Here is a 19,747-nt window from a genome sequence, read left to right as displayed (position 1 = left end):
TTTTCTTGTAATGTCTTTGTCTGGTTTTGGTCTTAGGGTAATGCTGGCCTCATCTATTGAATTATGAAGTATCCCCTCTGCTTCTATCTCTGGAAGAAATTGCAGGGAGTTGGTATAATTTCTTCCTTTAATGTTCATTAGAATTTACCAGTGAGCTCATTTGGGCTTGGGTGCTTTCTTTTTTGGAAGGTCATTAATTATCGAGTCAATTTCCTTAATAGAAATATGCCTATTCAAATTGTCTATTTCTTCTTATGTGAGTTTTAGCAGATTGTATCTTTCAAATAATTGGTTTTATTTCATCTTGAGTATCAAATTTGTGAACATAGAGTTGTTGATAGTATTCCTTTCATATTCTCTTAATGTCCATAAAATCTGTCGTGATGATCTGTCCCCTCTTTCGTTAGTGATATTAGTAATTTGTGTTTTCTTTTTTTCTCAGCCTGGCTAGAAGCTTATCAATTTTATTGATCTTTTGAGAACCAGCTTTTTGTTTTATTGGTTTCCTCTGCTGATATCCTGTTTTCAATTTCACTGATTTCTGCTCTAATTCTGATTTCTTATGTCCTGTTTACTTTGAATTTAATTTGCTCTTGTTTTTCTAGTTTATTGAGGTAGAAATTTATGTAATCGACTTTAGATCTTTCTTATTAAAAATATACATTCAATGCTATCAATTTCCCTCTAAGCACTGCTTTCACTACATCCCACAAATTTTGGTAAATTGACTCGATAATACAATATTTAGTTCGAAATATTTTTTACTTTGAGATTGCTTCTTAGACCCAAATGTTGTTTAGAAGTGTGTTATTTAATCTCTACATATTGGGTCTATGGCCTCTACAGCCATGCTACCTTGAGCAAGCCTGATCCCATCTGATCTCAGAATTAAGCAGGATCGGGCCTGGTTAGTATTTGAATGGGAGACCACCTAGGAAGACCAGGTGATGTAGGCATAAAAAATTTAAAAATAAGGGATCGTAAGATGACAAGGTCCTTGCAATTTGTGAGGTCAACCAAGAGTTGCCTTGCCTTAAAAAAATATTTAAAAAAAATAAAATTAATATAGTCACTTCTGCTTTCTTTTGATTTGTATTGGCATGGTAAATTTTTTTCTATCCATTTACTTTTAATCTATATATGTCTCTATATTTACAGTAGGTTTCTTGTAGACAACATATTGTTGAGTCTTGTTTTTTGATCCACCATGACAATCTCTGTCTTGTAATTGGAGCATTTACACCAATGATACTCCAAGTGATTATTGATATAGTTGCATTAATACCTACCATATTTGTTCCTGTTTTCTATTTGTTGTCCTTGTTATTTGTTCCTATTTTTGTTTTCCACTCTTTTTCTGCCTTTTGTGGTTTCAGTTGAACATTTCATGATTCCATTTTCTATTTTTTCTTAGTGTGTTATACTTTTTTTTTTTAATTTGCTTTAGTGGTTGTTTTAGAGTTTGTAGTTTGCATTTTCAACTAATGCAAGTCCACTTTCAAATAACACTATTTTCACAGGTAGACTGAGACCTTATGCCAAAATAATCCTAATTCCTCCCTCCTATTCTTTGTATCATTGCTGTCATTCATTTTACTTATACATAAGCACACATAAACATTTACATGCACAGACATATATAAATATACCTACATACATAAAATACATACATAAGCATATTTAATCAAATACATTGTTGCTGTTATTTTGAACAGACTGTTCTGTTAGATCGCTGAGACAAGTAAATGTTTTTATTTTACCTTCTCTTATTTCTTCTTCAATATTCCTCCTTCATCTAGACCCAAGTTTCTGACCTGTATCATTTTCTCTCTCAAGAACTTTTAACATTTATTGCAAGGCAGATCTGTTGGCAACAGATTCCCTCAATTTTTGTTTCTCTGAGGAATTCTTGATTCCTCTTTTACTTTTGAAGGATAATTTCACAGGCTATGAAATTCAAGATTGGTGGGATTTTTCTCTGAACACTTAAAATATGTCTTTCTATTTTCTTCTTGCCTGTAGGATTTCTGAGGCAAAATTGGATATAGTTTTGTCTTTGTTTTTCTATAGGTAAGGTGCTTTTTATCCGTTCTGGCTCCTTTCAGGTTTTTTTTTTCTTTATCTTTGATTTTCTGTAGTTTTAAAATGAATGCCTAGGTGTGTCTTTGTTTCTTCAGGATTTTGTGGGGACTGGGGGACATTTATCATGCTGGGAGTTTTCTTGGCTACCTGCATCTGTGGTTTGGTGTCTGAAATTAATTTGGGGAAATTTACAGTCATTATTGTTTCAAGTATTTCTTGTTCACCTTTCCACTGCTCTATGGCAGATATGAGCGAACATTTGCTTAATGACGATAGGTAAGTCATGAACTTTGGTTGAGGATCTGCAGATGAGATTTTTGTGGGACCTGGTTCCTGTGCCTTTGACTTCTTCACAGAGTCTTTTACACATGACACACCAGCTCAGTCTTCACTGTGCAGGAAATTTATCATTTCACCTAACAAGAAGCTCAGAAGTGGGACTGGCTCCTGGCATGTTGGGTGCCAACCCAGTTACCTATGTCTTTAATTTCTGTCTTTGGTCCTGATACTCAGGCAGGTTTTCTCACAGAAGTCGCAATATGCTTCAGGATGACAGGAGCTGCAGGTGCCTCATTTAGGCCTTCCTGGAATAAAACTTTCGTGTTACTCAGAGTTGCTGATATAGGTCAGTTGCCTATGTCAGACTACTGATGCTCAGGGCTGTCATTTGTGAGATGATGGAGTCCAGGGCTTTTTAATCTACCAGGTGGGTCACCATCACCTGGGGAGTGTGTAAATCTGATGCCTGGCCTCGTTCCAGAGATTTTGCTTGAATTGGTCTGTAGTTGCAGTCAGGTGCACCAAATGTTGCTGTTGCACAAAGACATTGAGGCCCTTGACTTGGATGAATTAGAACACATATAAGTGTTGGGGTTATATAGGATGAAGATCAAAGGGAATTAGTACTGTTTACACAGCCAGCACTAATGTCTAGAGCCTGTGGCGTCCAATGATGGTGTTTTTGTCGTTGATATCTAGGTTGCAGCATTTTGTCTATGTGGGTGAGAGCAGTTTTGTTCTAGGGTTCCCTCCACATCCTGAAGTTCCAGCCTAGATTGAAAGATTTTCTTTCTACATGAACAGGCTGTCCTTTGCCTAGATCAGAGCTGATCTACCCAATGGAGCACAGTCTAGAGTTACAGTTGTTGAAGAGAGTCCTCTTTCTAAACTCTTGCCCAGATGAGTGCCAACAGCTGGCCAGGTGGGAGTCATGGCCTCTTGCAGACAACAAGGTGGCCACTGCCACTGGACTTTGTGGGAATTTGCTTGTTGTGACCTTTGTAGACTTGAGTCCATGGAGCCTTTTAACCTGTGGTTTTTCTGTCTTCCCCTCTCCAGCTCTATCACATTCTTCACCGCTCCTGTGGGTGTAGTTATGGGGTGTATTAGGTTCTTTTGGATTCTAGGCTTCCGCTGCCTGGGCTTAAATGCTAGCTGTGACACACAGCAGCCTTGAGGCCCTGGGGGAACTGCATGATCTCATGGTGCTAATGTTGTCTCAGCATAGTTTTATGTCAAAATAGAGTCTTGTTCTGTGTTGATTAATTCTCATCCTTACACATTCATCTTCATCTCCTGTGTATAGCTGTCCTTCTCACATCCCTAGGGGAGGTCTTGCCCCCTACTATGGTCAATTACTGCACCAGTGTTCAGATCATTCTTGGGTCTGGTGATGCTGAGTGTATTATTTGTGAGGCAGAAAACGAGAATGTCATACCAGTGTCCACTTTCTCATGAAACCTGCTTCTTCACTTCTTTTCTGCCTCTTCTGTAACTTTATCCATTCTCTACTAGACATAACAATACACTTGGGGGAAATAAGCAAAAAGTGCTGATGCCTCTCTAATGGCTTCATGCTGGCTGTCATAGACTCTTTTCTCTGTACAATTGATCTGGAGAAGTCTCATTTAGCAAGAGATGTCTATACTGTTCTACCTCCCACTTAACTATTATTTATTACTGTATAGTGCAAAACCTTAAGAGACCAACTTGATGAATTTTTGCTTGCATATAAACCCTCATAACCACCACCTAGGTTGATATATAGAATATCTGCAGCATTTCACTAGGGACTCATGCCCTCAAGAGCCCCCTCTGCTATGTAATCCTCATTTTGACTGTCAGCAGTGATAGTTTTGACTGTTGAGCCCCACAGCATGCTGTCTCATACCTATCTTCTTTTGGTCATCATCGTATCTGTGAGATTCTTTCTGTGTGGTTACACATTGTTGGAGTTTGTTTACTCACAGTGCAGTGTGTCATCTCACTGTGTGAGAAGCTACCATTCATTTACCCATTCCCCTCTTGATGGGCATTCCTGTTGTTTTTGACTTAATACTGCAAAGAATATTCTTGTTATGTGGTTTTTTTTGGTGTGCATAGCACTGATTTGTGTTAAGAATCTATTCTTGGACATGGTTCCATAGTGTAGCGGTTAGCATGTCTGCTTTATTTGCAGAAGGTCCTGGGTTCGTGCCCCAGTGAAGCCACAGTCCATGGTCTATGGCCATGCCACCCCAAACAAGCCTGACGTCTGATCTTGGAAGCTAAGCAGGATTGAGCCTGGTTAGTACTTGGATGGGAGACCACCTAGGAAGATCAGATACTGTAGGCATAAATATTTTTTTAAAAAAAGAATCTATTCTGATATGTGTACAAGTCATGGAGTAGGTTTATGTTCTGCTTTTACAGAAACTGCCAGACTCTTGGGCAGAGTGGCTGCACCCTTTTACATTTCTACCATTTGCTGTGAAAGTGTCCACCCCACCCCCAGTCTTCATCAGCACTTGGTAAAGTAGTCTTCTTTGGTCTTTGAGGCCCCAGGGGGAGGTTCCTTAATACCAATAGCAACACTGAAACTGCTCCTTATATGGTCAATGCTTTGCACTAATTTCATTTATTATTATTATTATTATTATTATCATCATCATCATTATTATTATATTTTTCAAATAGAATTGCAATTTAATGTTATTTCATATTGGTTCAGGTGTTCAGCATAGTGGTTAGACATTTGTATAATTTACAAAGTGATCCCCCCAATTACTCTAGTACCCACCTGGCACTATGCAGAGTTATTACAATATTATTAGCTCCTAATTTTCAAATGGAACAGTAACCACAATGGTAAGGGGTAATGGCCCACAATTTACTGGACAGCTTCTGCAGTGTCAGGCACTTTATAGGCATTTTCTAACCCTCATGACAGCCTGTGAGACAGAAACGGAGAGTCTCTTTGCTTTCCAGAAAAGAAATTGAGACAGAAACAGCTAAAAAATTTGTCTAATGTCAGCTGATTTTGTACGGCAGAATTTGAGCCGACATGTTCTGGCTCCAGAGCTGACTGTTAACCTCCTTGCTGTGAGCTTAAAACGTAGCACAGATATTCAGATAAAACATTTGGCCCTCTTGGATTGTCACTAGACCTTCAGTCTCTCCTCACTATAGTCACCATTTTAATGTTGGCTCATCAAATATCTCATGGCCAATTCTTTTAACTCTTATACTCTCTAAAGTTAATCCACACATTCTTACACCTTCAATTTACATGCTTTCTAGCTAGGTCCCAGATGTATATCATTGGATTAACCCATAATAAAAAACTAAAGCTAATATGCATTGGTTGGTTCTTTACTCAATGTCTGACCCCATACTGAATATGGTATATGCAGTATTTTACTTCATCCTTACAATAGTCCTACAAGACAGGCACTTTTTTTTGCTTTATTATTTAGAAAAGAAAATGAAGACTAATGGGATTTGAGTGCCTTGCCAGGCACCACGAAGCTAATATTGAGTTCTTCCGAAACTTGTTTCTATTGTTTTGATAGTCAGAGACCATGATCTTAACCTCATATGACCTGTAATTTGTTGAGTGGACCTCAGGTACAAGATGTCAATCATAAACCTTGGTTTATGACACATTGTCACCTCTGATTCATGAAAGACCTTGATTAATTGATGTATTAATTAAATTACTTATTCATTCATTTCTTTTTGAAAATAATACATTCAGTATCACCAGATCCAAGAATGAAAACATTGCTCACATCCTACTGTGGTAATCAGCTTGGGTTGCTATTTTCTTCTGTGTTATCATCACTAACAAGCTCTTTTGTGTGTTGTATTCCCTTCAGGTGATAAAACCCGAGACCACACAGCCTCCCCTTTTCCGCCTGGCTTTGTCTGAGGATGTCTCACTCCAGGAGCAATAGACTCAGCGAGCCTCAGGAGATGCCCAGGTGGGACAAGGCAAGGGTCAGAACGGGCCATCAGAAGTTCAGGAAGGGACCTGAGACCAGGGATTGACCCCCCTGAGGGAAAAGCTCCCTAGAAAACTGAGCTCTGAATGTGGTGCTTCCTTGTTTGACATAAACAGATTCACACTGGAGTGAAGCCCTATGAATGCAGAGTGTGGGAAAACTTTTAGCAAGAGCACATAACATCCTTTAGCACCATATGATCCACATCGGGGAGAGACCCTATGAGTGCATGGAGTGCAGGAAGGCCTTCAACTGCAGGTCATACCTCATGAGGCACCACCAGATCCACACTGGGAAGAAGCCCTGTGTGTGCATTGAGTGTGGAAAGGCCTACACACCCGCCACTCCAACTTGATTCTGCATAACAGAAGCCACACTGGCAAAAAACTCTGTGTGCATAGAATGTGGGAAAGTCTGCCAAGATAAGACTGGTTTCCTTCAACACGACATCATCCACATGGGAGAGAAACCCTTCATGTGCGTGGAGTGTGGGAAGGCATTCAACTGCAGGTCAAACCTCAGGTGGCACCAGCAAATTCATAGTGGAGTGAGACCCTTTGAATGCAAGGAATGTGAAAAAGCCTTTTGGGCATAACAGACCTCATTCAACACTACGTCATTCACACTGGAGAGAAGCCTTATAAGTGCCTAGAGTATGTGAAGGCCTTTTACTGCAGGTCACACCTCAAGCAGCACGAGTGGATTCAGACTGGGGAGAAGCCTTACATGTGCAGTGAGTATGGAAGGGCCTTCACCCATAGATGCACTTTCATTTTACATAAAAGGGCCCACACTGGAGAAAAACCCTATAAGGGCAAAGAATTTGGGAAAGCCTTCAGCAGTTAGTCAGCCGTCATTGGACAGTTTGGCATCCACCCTGAAGAGAAGCCCTGTGAGTGCAATGAATGAGGGAAGGCCTTCAGCTGCAGGTCATACCTCATGAGGCACCAGAGGATCCACAGTGGAAGAAGCCCTATGAGTACAGGAAAGCCTTTTGCAAGAGAGCAGACCTCATTCAACAGTCCATCATCCACACTGGGGAGAAGCCCTATGAACACAGTGAATGTGGAAAAGCCTTCAGTCACAGTTCACCCCTTAATCAGCACCAAAAAATACATTCTGGAAGAAACCCTGTCAGTACAACAGAGGTGGGAAGACCATTCACCAGTGGACAGTCCTCGGTCAGCTTCTAAGAACTCCTGTTGGAGAAAGACTTTTTGAATGTAACCACTAAGGGAAAACTTTCCCCAAAAGAAATGTCTTACTCAGAATCTACTCATTCATGCCAAAGAGAAACCCCACAAGTATATTCCCTGTGAGAAAACCTATTGCAGAGTATCAGTTATCATCTAATGAGTCATGTCAGAGGTCGACTCAGCTTAGAATCTCATTCTGCCTCTGAGAATTCATCCAGGAGAGTGATCCAATCTTTTTTTTTTTTTAATTTTTTTAGGTCAACCCTTGGTTGACCTCACAGATTGCAAGGACCTTGTCAGCTTACAATCCCTTATTTTTTTTTATTTTTTACACCTACAACACCTGGTCTTCCTAGGTGGTCTCCCATCCAAGTACTAACCAGCCCTGACCCTGCTTAGCTTCTAAGATTAGATGGGATTGGGCTTGTTCAGGGTAGCATGGCCGTAGACATGATCCAATCTTTATCATTCACTTAGCAAAACCTTCAGCCACATCTTTCTCCTTAGTTTACATTGCAAAATTATCTCAGGGAAATTCAAACAAAGGAGGAGGAGACACAGAAGAGAAAAAAAAATGCAAGCACAGCTTCTTTCAGAAAAGCCTATGTCAATTTTTCATCCCTTTAGTTTATTTTGGGAGCAGGGCATGTCATCTCAGCGATCACAGGGCCTAGTTTCCTTGTTTATCTGTTACATACATTCACTTCTGTCTAGTATTGGGAGAGTTAGACAGTTGAGGATATGTCTGAAATCACTGATCAAAAGCTGCCTTTGTTCTACAACATTGTCTCTACTCATGAGCTGCATAAATCTATGAAGAATATGAGGACTTGAGTTAGGAAATGCTCTTATATTGAGATAAAGATGTACATGTGAATGGGCACACTTTACTGCACAGTTAAGACAGAATTTTGAAATACATGTTTCTTCATGTGTTTTCAACCACTCAAAAACTCATATTTCATCTTGATCTACTTATTTTTTTTCTTTATTTTTCTGTGGTGTGAGGATGAGTGTTGCTGTTCTACCTTCCAAGATAAATCCGAATTCTCCCCTCTCCGATTTCTGAGCTGCTTCAATCCTCATTAGAGAGGTTTCCACTTGCACAATTTTCTAGGGGTGGTTTAGAGCCAAAACAAAATAAAACACGTGGCTAACTTAGGCTAAGGAATAATGATAAAGTCAGAAAAACAGAGAAAGCATCTCATTTTTAATTTTACAAAAGATTGTGAAGATTTACTGTCAAAATCACAAAATTTTAGCACAATGACGTGGATGTGTACATGTAGATATATATGAGTTGCACAGTTGTCACCATGAGCTTAGTTCTGGCATAAAGACTAACGACTAGTACCTTTTTTAGGGTATTCCTCCTTCAGTATTTTTTTGAGCTACCTACTATAGTATTACCTCATGTTAAAAATACACTGGATGTAATGTGTCTACTTGGAAACCTTCACAGGGCCTTTTTAAATGACCACATGTGTAGTTTCATATTGCCATTGTAGGCCAAGCCATTTTCATTGTATCAATCCATGGCATTATTGTAAAAGCATCTCTCTACCCTTTTCATGTCATGTCTAGGAAGTGTTTTGTAAGCCCTAAGTCCTGAATATTTTTTCCTATAAGATTTCTAGTTTTACCTTTTACATTTAAATCTCTAGTCCATGTTAAGTTAATTTCTGTATTGCCATGTGAGGTTTACCTTGAGTTTTTTTCTTGTGTTGGCCTAAGGGTTATTCCAGCACTATTTGTTGAAAAGACTTTCCTGCTTCCGTTGAATTGTGTCTACTCAGTCAAAAATCAGTTGAGCATATTCATGCTGGTCTGTTTCTGAGTTCTCTATTTTATCCCATTGATCAGTGTGTCTTAACATCTGCCACTACCACACTGTCTTGATTACTGTAACTATCGCCAAGTCTTAAAGTTGGGTAAAGTTATTCCTCCATATTTATTCTTTTTAAAAATTGGTGTAGTTTTCCATATCAAAAATTTCCTTTGGCTTTCCATATAAACTTTATCATATGCATGTCTATATTTATAAAACATTTTGCTAAGATTTTGGTAGAAATTAATCTGTGGATCACTTTGGTGAGATTTGGAATCTTCATTGTGTTGAGTCTTCCAGTCTATGGGCATGGTATGCCTCTCCATTTATTTAGATCTTCCTGGATTTATTTAGTTAGTGTTTTGTAATTTTAAGCTTATAGCTCCTAAACATATTTTGTTAGATTTTTATCTAGGCACTTTTTTTGAGTCATTACATGTGGTATTGAGTTTTTAATTTTAGTTTGCACATGAGCATTACTATTATATTGTAATATAACTAATTTTCATATGTTGACCTTGTAGCCTATGACCTTGCTGAATTCACTTAGTTCTAGCAGCTTTTTTTGTACATTCCTCAGGATTTTTTTCATAAACAATAATGTTATCAGCAAGTTGCAAACATCTTATTTCTTCTTCCTAAACCATATCCCTTTCATTTCCTTCTCTTGCTTTTATTGTGCCAGCTAGAACCAATATAGTGTTGGATAGAAGTGGTGAAAGAGGACACACCTGCCTTGTTTGTAATATTAGGGAGAAAATATTTAGTGTTGACCGTTAAGTATGATAATAGCTACAGGTTCTTTTTATACATGTTTTTCAGTTTGGAAAGTTTCCTTCCTAATTTGCTAAGAGCTTTCATTATGAATGGATGCTATAATGGCTTGCTTTGACTGGTTTTTGAATGTTGAACCATCCTTGCATTCCTGTAACAAACCCTACCAGATCATGAAATATAATTATTTTACTCTGTGTATGTTACAGCTTTCTGTTAGTTAGAATTTTGTTTAGGATTTTTGTGTCTAAAATAATGACCATATTGGTGTGTAGTTTAATTTTTTTGCATGATTGTTAGTGTCCAAGTAATGCCTCTCAAAATGAACTGAGTATTCCTCCTCTTTTCTTTTTTCTTTTTTTTTTCTGGGTGAGATTTTATAGAATTGATGTTATTTCATCTATTTCTATAACATACCTTGGAAATGTGACAGAAAGTGAATATTGCAGGATATTTTTCCACACCAAAGTTATTACATAATGCAAACATTTATTCCATACTCATGTGATGGCTGGTATCTTTGGGTTTAAATACATCTTCCTATTTTGTGCTTACTTTTGCTTCACTTCTATTTCTTGTACTTTAAAACTTTTCTGTAATTCTAAACTCTGTATTTTAGTTGGGAGTGTATATACCCCTATTTTACTAATGTTTAAGGTAAAATTATAACACTTATTGTTAATATAAATGAGCATATATCATCTTGCCCAATATAAGGGATGTTATTTGAGGATCGAATGGCAATTACGTCATTGTACTCAACAAGGGGATACTGTTTATGTTTTATACAGATAGTGAATAATTATACCATTTACAGATGCATCCTACTTTTGGATCTTTATTTCTTCTATTGCTGCAGACCTTTCACCTGGACCATTTTCCTTTGTCCTTAAATGTAACCTTTAGCATTCATTTTCTGTGGGTTAGTTTTCTATTCCATTTTTCATTTAGGGGGCACATGTAGTCTTATTTCATGCTCTTTCTTTAAAAAAAAAACACTAATTGTTGAGTGTTATTTGAGTGAAATTTATGTTGGCGATGATTTCTTTGGGATCTTCAGTATGTCCTTCCACTGTATCTCTGACCCCAGTATATATTGAGTGTGAGTAGAGACAATTTATTTTGTGTTGACAGATTCCTGGTGATAAGGAACAGTAGTTGAACCTGATGCAAAGGACAACACACCTTAGAGATTGTTAACTGTGAGATGAGCTCAGTAATTAGATGGGGTTTTGAGTTGGTGGATAATAAAGGGATGACAGTGTAGAATGCATGGGAGAAATAATAAAATATATATGTGGTGACCAGATTGATGGGTTGTGACATAAACTGGCTGTATGCTTACCAATTCGATTTTCTTTTTTTGGACACCTAACAGAACAGCATGTCCCAGCTTCTGTACACTTAATTTGGGACCATCTGAATGAGTCGCAGCCAATTGAATATAGGCAAAAATGACTGTCAAATTGTATTTTAACTGTTTTGTATTTGTGCACCATTCTGGGGATCTCAGTGATTCTCTATTTTCCAGGATTTAGTGTTCCCTCGGGGACTCCAGGTTCAGGTGATGGGCTGATGGTGATGGGTGTTTTGTTGAGGACAGGACTTGATGACTTAAAGCTGCTGAGCTACCGGCAGAGCCATCTCATGATCATATATTTGTTCCTGGGCCTACCTGCCCTGAGGGTCAGGGAAGGACAGAATGTGGAAAGGGAGGTCCTGGTTACCGTGAACTAGGTGACATGTCATTCTGTCACAAACATGTAACCATGTCAACTCCATTCTCCATTCAGGCTTGAAGGCAGTTAATCTAGGTGTTCCCAATATCTGAATTATGTAGCCTGCAATCACGCATCTCTTTGGGCAAAATGCCTACCTGTAGTTTAAGAAATCCTGTGCTGTGTAAGAAATAACTAAATAAGACAAATAATACAAATGTGTGCTTTTATGTAAAACTTTTAATCAAAATTTATGAGGCTGCCTGCTGAGTCAGGGTCATTGTATCTTTTGATAAATAATGCCAAGGATCCTGCAAAGAGGCATTCCCAATATCACTTCCCATAGCAGGGTGCATGAAAGCATTGTGATAGTAACGCTAATGACCATATTAATAGTCTTGCCCCCATATTCGCGGGGTATATTTCCAAGTCCCCGGTTGGATACATGAAACCGAGGATGGTACCGAATACTGTATTTTTCCTATACAGACATGTGTACCGCATGGGTATGCTGGAAAAGAGATGATTCGCGACGCGGGTGGGATGGAGCAGGACAGGAAGTTTGTGATTCACTAGGTTCGGGAGGGACCGCAGAGCTTGCACGTCCAGCGCCATGCCCAGGGAAACTAAGGCGTTTTTAAGAGGAAGCGAAGCCCTGCCCCTGTGTTTGGAAATCTCGAGCTTTATTTTCCCGCACGTTCTAGCAATGCCGTTTGTAGGTTGCCATGGAAAAGGGGAACGGCACGTACGAACATACGGAATAGACTACATTACCCAGAAGCGGATGCCTCATGCCTTTTCTGCCTGAGAGCTGGGCCAATGCAGACCAAAGAGGGGCGTGCCCTGAGTTGCGGGGCGGGACTTCCGGCGTCGCCTCTGGAATACTTCCTTTGGTGTACAGTTGCATTTTGGACCCGTACCACGTGGACCGGAGAGATGCGCTAGGCCGTCGCTTTGGGGCTAAGCTGGAAAGGAGGGTGACGTGGCAGGGCCGCCCCCGTGGCTGTGCGATTGTGACTACCGGTGCAGGCTCTGTCTCTCTGAGGCTGTCCCCGACTGTAGAACGGACGCCCTCGCCCCTGGGGCTTACCCGGGTCTTCCGCGATCCGGCGCCCGACCCTTGAAAGTGGCGGCCTGGGTCTTCTGAGCGTTTTATACCGTTTTATAGTGACGCTTGGAGTGCGATACACAGCAAAAGGTGAACCCCGCCCTTGGCGCCCACCTCACAGAACCCCACGAAGCCACCCGGCCCCGCGGCGGGGACCAGGGCAGCAGCGCTAATGAATCCGGCGCAGGTGAGTGGTGTGTCCCTAGGCCTAAACACACCCTCATAGTCATAGCTCCTCCTTGTCTTCGGGCTCTACCTTTTCTTCTCCCGGTTCGTGGTCGTAGAGTTCCTGATGGGAGTCACTTCTGGCCTAGGGTCCTTAGTATAGGCCAAAGATTATGCGGTTGAAATAAGTTTGGGAGGGAGTACCAGTCATTGGAACAGGCATGTGCAAAGACTTGGAGGTGAGACTGAGTCGGGAGTGATTGGGGTCACCATTGTGTTTTATGAGAACAGATAGCTGCAGCGGCACAAGTCAGGCTTGGAATGGCAGCCAGAGGAGCTAAGCATCCCTTCTTAAAAGTTTGGAGCAGAGATGGAGGTGATTTTACACAGATTTCATTCAACAGGTTTCTTCTGGCAGCAGAGTGGAGACTGAAAAATAAGGCAGGAGGGGAGAAGACCAGGGAGGAGTGTGAACTGACAGCCTTAAGATCCTAGTACTGGGGGCTTATGGAAGAAGGCTGAGTTGGAGTCTGGTGGTGTCAGGGAGGCATGGTCTGGGTGACACCATGGGAAATGGCTGGCAAGAGAGTGTTTGGGATCCTTCTTGCCAGGCCCAAAGCTTACACAGTATGTGCCCACCTCCTTGGTCTGTACTGGTCTGAACACAGTGATCAGAGGGACATGAGTGAGCAGGCATGAGTGGTGCCAAGGCCAGGTATCTCTGGGAGGCCAGGTACCGGAGAGTGCTTATGAGCAGTGAGAACTGGGGAGAGATGGTGTGCTGCTTGTGGGCTCACCTGTTCTCATCATGACAGGGCTGTGTGACCTTTGAGGATGTCTTCGTGTGCTTCTCCCGGGAGGAGTGGGAGCTTCTCGAGGAGGCGCAGCGACGCCTGTACCGTGATGTGATGCTAGAGAACTTTGCACTTGTGTCCTCGCTGGGTAAGTTCTTGTTTTGGTTATCTATTGGTACGTGGCAAATTTTCCCCAAATTTAGTGGGTTGAAAAGACAAATTTATTATTTCATGGTTTCTGCGGATCAAGAATCAGACATATCTGACTTGGATATCTCTAGCTCAAGGTTTTTTGTGACCTTACTGAGGCTGTCCAGGGTTGCTCTCATCTGAAGGCGTAACTGGAGATGACTCTCCTTTCAGGGTCATGCACATGAACAGGATACCTTTGGGCAGATTCATCATTTCTTTGCCAGCTGTTGGCCAGAGTCCTCCCTCAGTGTCTTGCTATGTTGTCTTCTCTGTAAGTGGGTCACAGGCAGCTAAGTTCCATGACCGTGAGCAAGAAATAGTATTCAAGATAGAAGCCAGTATTTTTGTAACCTATTCTCAGAAGTACTGTCTCATAGTTTTTGCCATATTCTTTTTACAGAAAAGAGATTTTAGGTCTAGCCCACACTCAGCTGGAGGGGTTCACAATGACATGGATTCCTGGGGGTGGGTGTGAGTCCCAGTTTCCTGGGCTGGGTTTACTTCTTCATTTTTCACCCAAGGGGCACCTTTGTTTCTTGGCGCTCTCACAGCATAGCTCCTTTTCTTGCTTCCCTGGAGAAGGTGGTGTGGGTACCAGGGCTGGGCATTGGGCATTGCTGCCTCATCTCCCAGACTGGCCCCAGCACACTGCCCAAAGCTTTGAAATGAAGGGTTTCGAGTCGTGAGTCTCACAGTCTGCACGGCAGATTTCACATGGCCTGGCCACACCTTGGTTGGGGACTGTCCAGATCACTGGCCTCTCTGTTCCCAGATTCTGCCCCCTTCTTCTAACTGACGTTTCCTGGTGTGTATGTGGGGTGGGAGCTGACTGTTGCAGGAATTGAAGGCACTGTTGTGGTCTGTCCGTGTGAAGAATAGTGAGCTGTTCCTGCAAAAGTTTCTTCCAACGTTCTTTTTTTGATATTGAAATTTCTTCTATGTGGGAAAGGTTGCCTGTGTGACTACTGGCCACTTACCTATCTTCTTTCACCTTAGGGCTTGCAGTTTCCAGGTCCCATGTGGCTACCCGCATGGAGCCGGAAGGGAGCCCAGGGTTCTTGAGAAGGTAGACTCGGCTCCAGCCACAGCAAAGAAGACCTAGAGGAGGCCCAGCCTTGGTGAGTGGAATGGTGATGACAGGCTGGCTTCATATTACACAAGCAGTCTGTGCTTTGTCTACTAGTGTTTGATGCCAATACCAGTGACTAACCTCGTCTCACTTTCCCTTTGTTTTTGATGCATTGCTCACGTGTCATTTGTGCTCTGACTTCAGGTATCTGTGAGTCCGCTACCTTTGTCATCCCACGTCTCATTTGTCCTCTTTTAGTGCTCCATATAGTGCTCTACAGCATTGGCTTTCATTTAACATGTCATGATTTCTGCACATATCCTTGTTTCCTTGAAGACCATTCAGTTCCAGCCAGATATGTGTGACCCTGGACAGACCCTTTGGGACAGCATTCACCTGTCACAAGGAACCTTTGTCACATTAGGAGACCATGCCTCTCTTCCTTACACTGTTCCCCATCCTTGCACTCTCGGCCCTCTGAGATCTCCATTCTGTGGGACCTCCAGTGCACAGTAGCCTTCCTTATCCTGACTCTAGTGCTATGTTCTGCCAACAGGCCTACAGACTAATCCCTGGTAGTATCAGACACACGTTTCTTATGGGATATCATTTGCCACCCATTAAACATGTGTTTGACCAGCATTTATCTTCTTTCAGGTTGTTGCCATGTTGCGGAGGAAGAGCCTGTACCTTCTGAGCAGGGTATTTCTGTAAGTGTCAGAGTTTAGAATGCTCAAGGCAGGTCCTTCCACCTAAAAGGCTCATTCATACGGCCTGTGTATCCAGTCTTGAAAGACATTTGCTTACCTAGCTGAGCCACAGGGAACACCATCTGGACAGTGACACATAGCAACATGTGAATTGTGTAGGAGAGACTTTCGGTTCAGTGTAAACCTTGACCAGAGGCAGAAGCAGCAGCATGGAGAACAATTCTTTAGAAGGGAAAAGGCCAGGTCTTGTTTGTTTGCAGATCTCAACATTAAAGAAGGCCTTCACTTGCAGGGAGGATCAGAAGAACTTCTGGCCAACTCTGACCTTGTTTAGTGCCAGGCCCCTCTCTGTGGGGAGAAGCCACACAGGAGCACTGAATGTGGAAGGCCTTTCTGTGCTGGTTTCGCTAAAAGACCTTTATGTGTTTTGGATCCACATTAGGTGAGAAAGCACAACCTGGGACCACAAAGCCTTCCTCTTAGCTGCCCCTCTTGGAGGGGGCCTCACTGCAGGGTCAGTTGACTCGGAGTCTCAAGGGACTCCCCAGGGGGTGGGTATCAGTCCAGGGAGCAGCCAAAATGCAAGAATTCTAGGGACATTTTCCCACAGGGATAGTCTCCCCAGGAAGTTGAGCTCTGAGCATAATGCCATGGGGACAGATGATGATCTGCCCTTGAGAGTTGTAGGAGCAAGTCTCCAGGACATGCTATTCCCAAGCAGATCACACTTGGACCAGGTAATGCTTCCATGGCCTGTGCAGGGAAGGATCGGCACATGGGGAAGCAGCACGGGTATGGGTTCAACAAATGCCTTTCTCAGATCTGTCGAAGTAAAGCCCTATGATTGCACTGGATGTGAGAAAGCCTTGAGAGGACAGAGCTTTTTCCCACTCTAGACAAAGTGTCTGAGTGCAGCATATTCTGGTAAGTCTTTTGTGACAGCTATATTTTCACTTGTCACATGAGGATTCTCACGAGAGAGAAGCCCTGAGGGCAGTGGCTATGGAAAGATCTTCCCTCACCCTGTTGTTCCTTTTTGGAATAATAGCATCCACACTGGAGTAGAATACTTTGAGTATAAAAAATATAAGAGAGCTTTTTGTGATAGCTGTTCCCTAACTCAACACGTGAGGAGTCACACTGGGCAGAAGCCCTGTCAGTATACTGCATGTGGACTTGCCTTCAGCCTTTGTTCATCTGTCACTCATCCTCAAAGGATCCACACTGGGGAGCAACACTGGAGTGAGAGATATGGGAAAGCCTTTTGCAAGTGGACACACCTCAGTCAAATTCAGAGAACTCATACTGGGGAAAGACCTGTTGGATGTAACTCCTGAGGAGAATCTTTTGACCAGAGGAAACATCTTACTTGGTATCTGAGAATTTTACCAAAGAGAAACCCCGCAAGTGTCATTACTGTGAGACAATCTGAGGCAAATCTTCAGCTATTGTCATCCATCTAAAGAGTCACATTGAAAATTGACCCAGCCTAGGACCTTACTCTACATTGGAGAATTTATAAAGGAGAGAGAAGCAGTGGTTATTTTGCAATTACAAAATCCTTAAGCTGTAGAACTACCCTTAGTGTGCACTGAAAAGCAATCACAGGACTATTTTTAAAATAACAGACATAAGGAGGCAAAAAAAAAAAAAAAAAAAAAAAGGAAGTAGATGTAACAAAAAGAAATGCCTTCATGGCTTAATTTGGGTTTCCCTGACAAACCCATGACAATTTGTTATTGGTTGTTTTGTTGTTGTTGAGTGGCAGGGGAAGAGCAAGATTTCAGGTAAAAGAGCCTTGTTTCTGTCACCTGACTTAATGTACATACTCTGCCCTCCCATGTCAAGTTAGCTGCACACTTGAGAGCAGTTCAGCAAATATTTATTGAAATCTTTTGTTACAGAACATCGTCTCAACCATTGAGGAGCATAAGTCTTTGTGCCGAACGTGAAGCCTTGATTTATGAAGCTCTTAAAACTTAAACCAGAATACTAAAAGTATTGTTGCCTAAGATTATTTTATGTCAAAGGAGATAAGTACATACCTATGAATGGGTACATTTTACTGTACTATTTAAGACCATTTAAGGCCTAAGTTTTTATTTATTTACTTAGTATTGTTTTTGAGATATAATTGACATATAACATTGTATACAAAGTTTAAGATGTACAGTATATTCATCTGATACACTAATATTGCACTATAATTGCCATTGTAGTGTTAGCTAATACCGCTGTCATGTCACAGGTTTATCTTTTCTAGTGGTGAGAACAATTAAGATCTAATCTCTTACTGTGTTTAAGGTTTGTAATAAAGTTTTGTTGTATGTAATCTCTGTACTGTATATTAGATCTCCAGGAACCTTATCTGCTAGTTGCAAATGTGTACCCTTAAAACAACAATCTCTTGCACTCCCACACCCACCAGCCTTTTGTAACCATCATTCTACTCTTTGTTTTTTTAAGTTGGTTTTTTATTTAGATTCTGCATGTAAGGATATTATATAGTATTTGTCTTTTTCTAACTTAGCATAATGCCCGCAAGGTCCATTCATGTTTTTGCAAATGGCAGGATTTCCTTTTTTTCTCATGGCTGAATAACATTCCAATTTTGTATGTGAGTGTGTGTACTACTTTTATCCATTCATCCTTTGTTGGACACTTAGGTTGTTTCCATATCTTAGCTATTGTGAACAATGCTGTAATAAACATGAGCGTATATATATGTCTTAACAACCTGTTTCCATTCTTTAGGGTTAATATCCAGAAGTGGGATTGCTGAATCATAAGATAGTTCTATTTTTAATTTTTTGAAGAATCTCCATACTGTGCTCCAAAGTGGACCGGTTTACAATCCCACCAACAGTACACAAGAATTCCCTTTTTCCACTTTCTTGTCAACCGTTATTTTTTCTTGATGATAGCCATTCATCCAGGTGTGAGGTGATATCTCATTGTGGTTTTGATTTGTATTTCTTTAATGATTAGTGACATTGAACACCTTTACATATACCTGTTGATTGTTTGGATATCTTCGGAAAAATGTCTTTTTAGTTCTTTTGCCCATTTTTAAATCAGTCATTTGGGGTTGTTGTTATTGAGTTCAATTTTGTATAAATTTTGAATATTAACCCTTTATCTAATACAAGCTTGCAAATATTCCATTCCATAGGTTGCCCTTTTATTTTGTTATTTCTTTTACAATCAGAAGCTTTTAAGTTTATAGTCCTACTTCCTTATTTTTCTTTTGTTGTTTGTGTTTTTGGTGTCATATCCAAAAAATCTGTGTCAAGGAGCTTCTTTCCAGTGTTTACTTCTAGGAGCTTTATGGTATCAGCGCATATGTTTAAGTTTTTGATTCACGTTAAGTTAATTTTTACAAGTGATGTAAGATAGGGGTTCAATTTTATTTTTCTGCATGTGGTTATCCACTTTTCCCAATACCGCTTGTTGAAGAGACTATTTTTTCTATTGGATGTTCTTGGCTCCCTTATCAAATATTAGTTGACCATTTATATGGGTTTTAATTCTGGGCTCTCTGGTTGTGTTCCATTGGTGTATCTGTCTATTACCATACTGTCTAAATTACTATAGTTTTGCAATATAGTTTGAAATCAATACGTGTGATGCCTTCACTTTTGTTCTTTCTTATGATTACGTTAGCTATTTGGGGTCTTTTGTGGTTCCATACAAATTTTAGGTTTGTTTTTCTATTTTTGTGGAAAATGCCATTGTAATTTTGATAGGCATTGCGTTGAATCTGTAGATGGCTTCATACAGCATGGATATTTTAACAATATTAACTCTTCCAATCCATGAACATGGGCTATCTCTCCATTTGTTTGATTT

General features: G+C 40.8%; 1 long non-coding RNA gene and 3 pseudogenes across 1 annotated transcript; 3 read left to right on the top strand and 1 right to left on the bottom strand.

The window, feature by feature from the left end:
- The first annotated feature begins 838 nt into the window (after positions 1-838).
- LOC118611797 lies at positions 839-956 on the top strand (annotated as a pseudogene).
- A 5,474-nt stretch (positions 957-6,430) lies between these two features.
- On the top strand, positions 6,431-7,772 carry LOC107502288 (annotated as a pseudogene).
- A 99-nt stretch (positions 7,773-7,871) lies between these two features.
- LOC118611715 lies at positions 7,872-7,990 on the bottom strand (annotated as a pseudogene).
- A 4,768-nt stretch (positions 7,991-12,758) lies between these two features.
- On the top strand, positions 12,759-18,230 carry LOC107502312. Its single transcript, XR_001594953.2, has 4 exons — positions 12,759-13,155; positions 13,949-14,075; positions 15,116-15,237; positions 15,846-18,230. It is a non-coding gene; the product is annotated as an uncharacterized LOC107502312 (long non-coding RNA).
- Positions 18,231-19,747: the final 1,517 nt, after the last annotated feature.

The sequence above is a fragment of the Rousettus aegyptiacus genome, unplaced genomic scaffold (assembly GCF_014176215.1).
Source record: "Rousettus aegyptiacus isolate mRouAeg1 unplaced genomic scaffold, mRouAeg1.p scaffold_m13_p_14, whole genome shotgun sequence".
In the NCBI taxonomy this organism is placed as follows: domain Eukaryota; kingdom Metazoa; phylum Chordata; class Mammalia; order Chiroptera; family Pteropodidae; genus Rousettus; species Rousettus aegyptiacus.
Note: the sequence above shows the minus strand (reverse complement) of the source record. Positions and strands in the feature narration are given on the sequence as shown.